This window comes from Ornithodoros turicata, chromosome 7 (assembly GCF_037126465.1).
Source record: "Ornithodoros turicata isolate Travis chromosome 7, ASM3712646v1, whole genome shotgun sequence".
Taxonomy (NCBI): domain Eukaryota; kingdom Metazoa; phylum Arthropoda; class Arachnida; order Ixodida; family Argasidae; genus Ornithodoros; species Ornithodoros turicata.
Genome location: NC_088207.1, coordinates 17,111,227 through 17,120,945, shown reverse-complemented (window position 1 = coordinate 17,120,945; position 9,719 = coordinate 17,111,227).

The window sequence follows — 9,719 nt, the reverse complement described above, 5'->3', positions numbered from 1 at the left end:
AAAACTGCGTCGCGCGTGTCTTCCGGCATTTCCGCGTGTGTCGCGCTCTTTCGGGATGGCTGTTCCGCCCCGTGGCCGAAACAACGCCTAGCGCCAAGCAACATGGATAGTTCTGAAAGGAAATGAGTCAAGTGACATAGTAAGCAGAACTGCCGGTGAATCGCCGGACGTAACGGACTTCCGACACTTATGTTTCCTACTTCGACGCAGAAACGAAAACGAAATCGCCGTAACCGCCTCACGTTAAGCGAAGTAGTACTTTGTACCTTGGAACAACAATGGCGGCCGTAGCATACCAACACATGCAGCGGCCGCCATTGTTGGTCCAAGGCCGAGGCGGTAAAGAGAAAACATGGCACTACAAGCGCGCACAACTCTTTTAAATCCAAAAAAAAATTCAGATTATGACATCTGATGAAAGTGTGTGTGTCATTTTACCGAATAGCGCGAAAGGTTTTGATGTGTGCAATTTGTTTCCCAGAAGAAAACAAGGCTCCGCGCGTTCACCCTTAATTCGCCACTGCGGGTATAACGAGGAGGAGAAGGTATGATGCCACGTCACCGATGACGTTACAGGGGGAACTCGATCTGGTTTGCCGGTCAATGAGGGTCAGCGCCCTGTCCCTTTCCCGCCGTAAACCAGTTTTGCCACGAGAGAACTGATGTTCTGAGGCTGGAACAACATAGAAGGGACAAATACATACAAAGGCATCTTTCACTTCATCTTTCACAGTTTTGCCAGCTCTCCCGGAGAATTGGGGATAGAAGGAGCGGCCGAATCATGACCGAGCCAGGCGTTTCTCAAAACCCCGAACAGCCGAGTAGCAGACGACAGCGGAGTAGCAGGCAACATTTCTCTGGACCAATCAGCGAGCGTACATTCTTCTTACTTCATTACTTCTCATGGTGCATCTTACTGGCCTACTTAACAGTTTTATAGGAAGAAAACAGGGTGTTAAACATATGACTTCTGTGCTACTTTAAGCCCTTTATCACCCTCTCCCAGACGAGGGAAAAACCCACGTGCCGTATCAGAAGTTCTTTGCGGCTAGTCTACTGCCTCCCCAACTCAAATGTCCGGCACATCCATGATCACGTCATCTTCAGCTGGGGACTCTGCCGGAATCTGTCTGGCCAGGGCCCGGGGTTTTAACTGCTGCACCTTTTCCACTTCCTGAGCGAGGGCCAAAGCACCACGAGGGGGAACCTGAGGGACGCTGGCTTTCTGAGGCCGTGAAGGGGTTCAGCACGATGGGTCCGCTTGTGTAATTCAGGCAGGGCACCCTGTATTTCGCATACAAACGAGCCCGCTCCTCCGGTAGAAGGCAGATTCTACATTCTACTGGATGTCGGTCCTCCAGGCATTGCCTCCGAAAGGGCTCAAGAACCAAAGGCGCGCAGGTCGCGTTCGGGAGCAGCAGCCAACGCTCACGTGTCCGACAACTGTCGAGGTGGCGACGTCGTGAACGCTCCTTGGGGGCACTTGGCCACGAGTCCCAAAAGCCAGCGGGCGTTCAAAGGGCCGCCGACGGTGACAATCACCCCGGCGCTTCGAAGAGGCGCCATGCTCCGCTGACTGACTCCCAGGAGCCCCTATAATAATAAAGAGAGAAGACAGGAGAAAATGAAGAACGCGGGAAGAAAAGAGTAACAGAACCATTACAGAAACTCAAAACCGTCATGTATTGGGGGCTACCGGTTGTATCGAAGGGGCACCGAAACCCCGCCCTCAGCAGCACCCTCATTGGTATAATGAGGTCGTGTATGGAGGGTGATTGAGAGAGTGCCTCCCGATCTGTGGCGGATGCAAGGGAGGGGGAGTAGTTTGTCGATCGTCCCCCCCCCCAAACGTTATGTTATACATTAGTTTTCCTCCTCTCCCCAATTACGCTCTTCGACAATGAAACTGCCCCACCCCCACCCAAAAAAAAGCAGAAAGGGAAAAAAACGCGACAAGCTAGAATCGGAGTCACCCTCCCATTCAAGGTGCTCTCGAAGTACCCCCATGAGTTACATGGACAGGTCTGGATTTAGTCGATGTCGCAATGTTCGCGTTCAAAGTAACCGGCGTGAGCTGCACACTCACGCGGCATGGCCCACCCACCGGTCCTTCGGAGAATGTACAAAGCCCTTCGCTGCATCAACCGATAGATGTGTCCACCTCAGGACTTGTCCAACACGGTACTTACCTGACGTCGGGCTTTGTTGTACTGGCATGCCTGCTCCAGCCGAGCGACCTCAAGATTTTCGCGCTCAGAGTGAACTGAAGTTGAGAGGATGGATGGGTGGACGGACGGACGGACGGACGGACGGATATCGGCTTTGCCTTTGTAATGGGCGGTGCGTTGACTAAGCGCCACCGGTATCAGAGTTTGTTTTGAATTTGAATCAGCGGCGTCGTTTAGCCGCAAAAGTTGCAGGACGGCAGATTCGCGTGTCCTCCTGTCTTGCAACTCTTCAAACTGTGTGAAGATGTTACACAGGTATCTTGTCTTCCAAACCCTGCACTAACTGAATCGTGAGAAAGGCACAAGCGATGCATGTGCACGGTTGCACGGTGGGCATGCGCACAAAGCGCGTCTAATTCACCTGGCGAGGGCCTCTTTTCCTGAAGTGATCTCTTATACCCCCTAGTAACAGGCTTATCTTTGCTCGTTTCCCTTCTGCAGCCACAGATATTGAAGGATGAAGAAGGAGATAACCATGTGTGTAGAACGACAAAAAGATATACTTACGCTGAAAAGATCCAAGGTGCTCTCAAACAGGAAAATAAGGAGCGCGTGTTACCTTGTAATGCAGTGCCCTTATGAATGTATGAATGTATTGAATATGGCAAGTAGTAATAGGACGTGTCCAGACTCCGGCACCCCCGCCAGGGCATCTCCACCGTCGCGTCTGGGCCGACTTCACTCGTGTATTTTTTCCCGCGCGTGGCGAGCGGCGCGTGTGCGGAGGGTCGTCCGTGTGCTTATAACATGCATAGACATGCAAAGGGGAGTCATACACAAAAAGTACAAGTTGAAATATATTTATTAAAGCCAATTGTAATGCCAGTAGTGCTGGGAATTGTGCCAATTGTAATACCAATAGTGCTGCCAACTGTGATGCCAATCAGGTGAAGGAGAAAAACCCAGCCGAAAAACCTATCACCACCCGAAACACAAGAAACAAAACGACGCGAGTGACCATTTCTTCGAGTTTTAAGTAAATTTCGTTTGAAAAATATTCGTAACTTTTAATCCACGACATAGAGAATTCGCATTACATTATAGTGTATATAGAAAATATCAATCCATTCGATTAAATTCTCTGTCATCGTGAAAGAGTTCTTAAAACCTTCGCGTGTCAAAGTGAACCAGCTAAAGCTTGCGTATTGTGAAATTACACTTTCTACAACTCAGTCCTTAAATTGCGGCACACGTTCAAATTTTAATTAAACACTGAATACTGATGTGTGATAGTCTCCACTGCTCCGGAATGTAATCTGATAAATTTTAGCAATCAATGCGCAAACAAATATCTTGTAAACAATGTGTGACTATATAGACAGCTTTTTAAACTATATCTTAAAAAAAATTGTAAGAAAGAGTGTACAGTTTTGACTTTGAAAATTTAAACAAGAAAATGATCTTTGTTGTGGAGTTTGCGTTTTGTCTCATTATGAGCTAAAAACTTATAAAATTAAAGTATGCCCTTTCCATTTGTAGTGCCTCATATGCTATGACATTATGAATAGGCTGATAGTTTTTCAGTATGGCTAATGAAAACCTCAGGTACATTTTGCGAATTCAATCTATGTTTATGTGTGATCTGTTCTGCTTTGGTTAAGCTTGCAAAAGGAATATTTACTTTTTGTAATTAAGATTACATATCTTCCATTGTGTTTATGCATAGTGCTCATCTTCATTGTATAGTGGTTAAGCATTTCTGATGACAGTTGTGTGATTCGATTCTCCCAAAATCTGATTGCGATTGTGTGCCGCGTGTTACGATGGTTAGAATTGTAGACTTCGCCTGCGCGTCATGCTTGTAAATCCTTCACTTGCATCGCGTCATTTGATAATAGATTCCTTTCAACATATTGTCAACTGTCCAACTGTTTGAGAAATATATACACTGTGCAATTTAATTCATAAAACAAGCTTTCACAAAATATTAGTAATCCTCTTTTGTGAACAAAGATTGATGTAACATGCCTCTAAATTCCAATGACCGATTCTTCTTCTACAATTCTATCCTTCGGACGTCGATGTTGTATAGAGTGTAGTCGTGTAAAACCTCTTTGAGTGTCATCGCTGATTCCATGCGAGGATCCTTGTACGTAGTGTGGAATAAACGTCTCCTTAGAAATCATTGTGTTCAATCTAGCCGTACTAATAAGCTGTTTTCGATGTGTAGAATTCATTACATTGATGACGAATATTACAATTATCTCAGTTATACAGTTGTTTATTTCGATAAATTACAGTTCTATTCCAAACTCTGAAGTTTTCGCTTGTTGTCTTGATTGATGAATTCCGGAGACATCAAATAGTTTATTCTTATTATTGGGCGCTTGAATCCGGCGTTGATTAATGCAGGCGATACGTTGTCGCCGTGTTTGTATTGCTTCAGCAGCTTGCACTTTGTTGCGATGAACTTGCACAGTCTCTTATTGATGTTTCCTTTCTTTGTATGAAGATTCTTGAATGGCGTACAAGAGAGTATTAGATGAAAATCGTCCGGTGGTCCACCGCAATTGATATGTTCGTTGAGTTTCAATAAGTGATGATACATCAGACCTTGTACAACAATATTGAACTTCTGTTCATTCGACATCATTGCAAGAACTGCTAGTAGAAAATAATTGTGTAGACGCTCTAGTGGAACATATCACATGATAAGATTTTTTAAGTACTTTCCATTTCAACCGTTAGGTGTAATTTCAACAAATCCGTAGTGAATCGCGCGATATAAACTGCTTGTATATGATAATTTGATCTGATTGCTTTCTTGATTAATGCAATGCCCATTGCAATGATTACAATTACATCTGGTCTAGTGTATTTTAATTCTTCATTAGTAAACCTCAAAAACTCCACCATCAATCCCAGTGGCCCTTCCGATGTTGACGTACAAATATTTTTATAACTATTGTAGATTCGGCATACAAGTTCTTGCACCTTCAATTCCGTAATTTGTACCATATCTCCGAATACGACCATATCTAAGACGTATTGAAATGCTGTGATAATAGAATCATTTCGGCAGGCCTCGGTGGCTCAGTCGGTAGCGTGTTCGCCTTCTGATCCCGAGATCGCGGGTTTGAACCCGACCGAGGACGCCAGCAACTTGGTGGCAGGGTACAAGTTGCTTAGACACGGCGTCTTCCGCGAGGGACGTTAAATACGGGGTGCCGTGTGGTGAGATTTCATCGCACGTCAAAGAACCCTCAGGTTGGCAAAAGCAATCCACAGACCGACTGCTGTGGCGTCGCTCATGATCTCAGTTGTCTCGCGACGTAAACACCCAATTATTATTAGAATCATTTCGCTGCTATTCTTTTTCGAAGCAGCTTTTTATCATGTCCTCCCATGACCTATGGTAGCGAGTACAAAATCCGTTTCTTACAAAAAAATGTTTCTTGTTTTGATAGTTTGTTTCGCTATTATTTTCCTGCATGTGTCTGTTGATTACACGTTGGCAGATGCGTCGTTTAGAGCGTCGTCTATTTAGTGTTAAGTCCGTGCATGTTTATCGTTTTGATAGATTGTTTTTTCAATTATTTTCCTGTGTGTACCTGTTGTTTACGTGTTGGATGTATTTATTGTTTACGTGGAGATGATGCGCCGTTCAAAGTGTTTCTCTGTTATTCAGCGTTAGCTCTGTGCTAGCCGCAGTATTAAATTCGTCATGTTTCTAGTTTTGATAGATTGTTTTTCAATTATTTTCCTTGTATCTCTTGATTATGTGTTGAATGATGCATGGGTTTGGCTCCCTTTTAGCTGTTAATCGTGTTTCTCGTTATTTCCTTGCATGTGTGCTATTCACGTCATAAGAAATTGATTAATTATGTCGTGTTGGAATATTCAACTTAGCTTCCTATATTCTTTATTATGTGTATTGCGTTTCTTCTTTTTCTCACGAATGTTGTCTTTTTCAGTATTTGCTACAAGCCCCATATTTTTGAAAGTGGTAAGGAATTATAATGAATATGAAAAAAGTGTTAAAATTTTATTTCTTGTTTCAGCTCTGGAGTCGCCTCCCCCGATATGTATGTATTATCGGAATTTGTTTAATTTGCCGTTAATATACTGTTCTCAGCCACGGCCTGCGCTGTTCACATGAGTCGACCACGGAGTCGACAGCTAAAATAGTTGTCATGTGGTTCCGTTTCGGACTGCAAATGATATTTTTCGGTGAAGGGATACTTGAAACCAAAAGTAACTCCATGCCGCCTTTTGTTGATTGTCAAGAAAGCCGAAATGTATTGTGCCGGACTTCCGGGATTTCGGGACATGAAATTACGCCCAAATCCCGGGATCTGAACCCTACCCCGGAATATTCCGACAGCACCGATTAGGAGTGCCCAAACCCTCTATTGGTACACCATATCTCTACAAGCAGCTTCTCGTTCCCTTCTTACTGGGTTGTTGTGCTGGTTAAGGTCACATTTTGGCATTACGTTGGCAACTACCCCCCCCCCCTGAAATTTCTCAGGTGACCTCACCCAGCTCGGCCACCAACACGTTCTAGTAGTGAACCCGGCGCAGCGAATTACATCTTGTACTGTTAAACTTGGGCTGTAGGACAACAGTCATGCAGATGTTCGTACCATGCATTTGTCCAAAATCATTTGAAAGGACTGTTCAATGCATATATTGCGTGCATATGCAAGCAAAAATGCGTGCAGGCACGCAAACTCAACGTGGATCATCAAAAACCATTCGCGCCCAACTCAATCAAGCAAGGTATTCTGCTTTTTTCGTCTAAGGTTTTCACCGTTGTTTGCTAGGTATTCATTGAGCTTCGTGAGATGCTATGATGAACAAGATGCTATGCTATTCTCTTGTTCAACAAGATGCTAGTCCTTTTTCTTTGTCGGACGTGTGATTATGCATCTTAATGTTAAAATGATGGCGTCCATAATGAATCTGTATTCTAATGTACTGTGTCCTAACATAATAGCAGGTACAAATAAAATGGGAAAGCTGTGCAGATATGTCACAATTGTGCCACGATACTTTCGGTGTCTAAGAAAAATTCCGTAGGTGGAACCTTCACCCCCCCCCCATCCCCCCTTGAAAGCTCGGCTACCCCCAGCAGTGAATTTCTGAGGAAATCAGTGGAGCTGCACACAGCTCTTGGGTGTGCCTGGGAAGTGGAAACTACCAGTGATGGCCAGTAGTTAACTACATGTAGTTAAACTACTAGTTAAACTACCTGATCGTTGTTCAAGAGTAGTTATCAACTACTTGCAGAAATGTAGTGTGCAACTACTAGTTAAACTACTGTTTCGAGTAGTTAACTACAGTAGTTAGGTTACTGAAGCCGCCAACTACTTCCGATTAAGCCGCAAGCTTTACGGCACGATTGTGCTTCCGACTTTTACCTTGAACTACTTGTTTGATGAGAACGGAGGTGCAGAGCAATTGTGCCGTGCATGTGTACTAAATCTGCACTTTTATCGTTGCTTGTGATTCATATTTAGGTGTCCAAGAACACTATAGAATGGGATTGGTGCTGATGGACAACGTTAAGTAGTTACAGATGTAGTTAAAATATGTTGCAGTAGTTAAAGAAGTAGTTGAAACTACCTCCCCTGAAAAGTAGTTGAACTACTAGTTAAACTACTCCATCGCTAAGTAGTTAGTAGTTGTAGTTAAACTACTGTAGAAGTAGTTAGTGGCCATCACTGGAAACTACCGCTCTGTATCGCTAACAGCGCGCTCTTCCTAAAGCCCTTCCACCCCTCCGAAATAGTGAACTCCCCCGCTTCCGCCAGCCGCGGAAGGGCGTCGCACCCAGTCGCACCCAAGAAAAAGTAAGTCGCTCGCGTGTTCCGTAAGCTTTTGTCCCAACCTGTACTTATGGCGGTAAAAAGATGTGCAAAAAATCTCATGGTTGTAGTCTACCGTCATTGCCATGTAATCTGTTCGCCGGTCGATGATTCGCTTTTAATCTCTACCTAATCTCTGACCGCCATATTTTTGCGTGTAAAACGCATGTAAAATTTTGCATGTTTTCATGGTTTTGCATGTTTTGTAGGTTCTTACATGCGTCATGTGTTTGCAAAAAAAAAAAGACACCCTGTATGGGTGTCTTTTTTTTTTATACAGATTTTTCAGAAAAAAATTATTAGGGCTATAGACATCCTGTTTTCACTTCTATCATCTCTGTGCCTGTGGACGTTCTTGGCCATCTGTTGTTCAGCCGTCGAGTGACTAATTACCTAAAAAATCGTTAATTAACTTTTTAACTATACAAGCTACAAGGTCGTCCCAATGAGAACATCTGGTCCCTTCGGTCGCCTGCTATCGTTACCGTTTTCAGAAGAAAAATCCGTTCGGTAGATCGCCCGCAAAAATTCGTGAAACATTTTTTTTATTTATTTTGTTCATTGTGCATCTTCGAAGACGCGTCTTTCCTTCACCCCCAATGTGAGAGGGTGAAGGAGCACACTATCGCCTCTTGTGTCCTGGGAAAAGATTAAAAGGAAACAGAAAATGCAACCCAAGATAAGGGCAGTTCGGATAGCGTCACGCGATACATTTCCTTTTGTTTTGTTTCCGCAAGTTCAAGCTCATCTTCGACGCATGAGCCGGCACTGTGCTCCTTCACCCTCTCACATTGGGGGTGAAGGAAAGGCGCGTCTCCGAAGATGCGCAATGAACAAAATAAAGAAAAAAATGTGTTCTTTCACAATTTTTTTGCGGGGAATCTATCGAACCGATTTTCGTTCTGAAAACGGTAACTATGTCAGCTGACCGAATGGATGTTCTCATTGGCACGACCTTGTAACTTTTGTAATTGAAAAGTTAATTAACGTTTTTTTAGGTAATTAGTCATTCAACGGTTGAGCAACACATGGCCAAGGACGTCCGCCGGCACAGAGATGATAGAAGTGAAAACAGGATGCCTATAGCCCTATAGTTTTTTAATGAAAAATCTGTATAGAAAAGACACACTGTATAATGTCCTGTGTCGTCCTTAGTGTTTTAGCACTGTTTTAGCGATTTTATCATGTGTGACCTACAGGCCCAAATTCGTACTTTATGCAATTTTTCGTTTTTTTCTTCATGCACGCACTTGCCCCGGCGACAGCATGCTGAAGTGTGCATGGCCGTTGCGCCTGTGCTGTCCGGCAGCGTCATTCACGAACAAAACGTAAATGTCATCTAAGCAAGACATGTGCATCTGTGTTCAATTCACTAAAGTGCATCGAATACGACTGCGACCTGGCGCATATAATGGTGTTGCGTCAATGTTTTCTTGACTTTGTAGTGGAGGTGGTGTTCTTCTACATGAGTCCTGACCGGTGATGATGGAATGTCTCAGCGGGCAGATGTGCGTGGCCTCACGCCAGGACGGTGCCGGTAGAACTGGCTACCAGGCGCAGTAGCGCGCGGCAGCAGGGGCGCGTCGTCTTCCACGGGCCGCCACATCACTCCCCCTCTCAGACGCGGAGCCGTGCATGCGGTTGAGGTCCGCGTCGATACTATGAAGAGGAGAATGAGGAC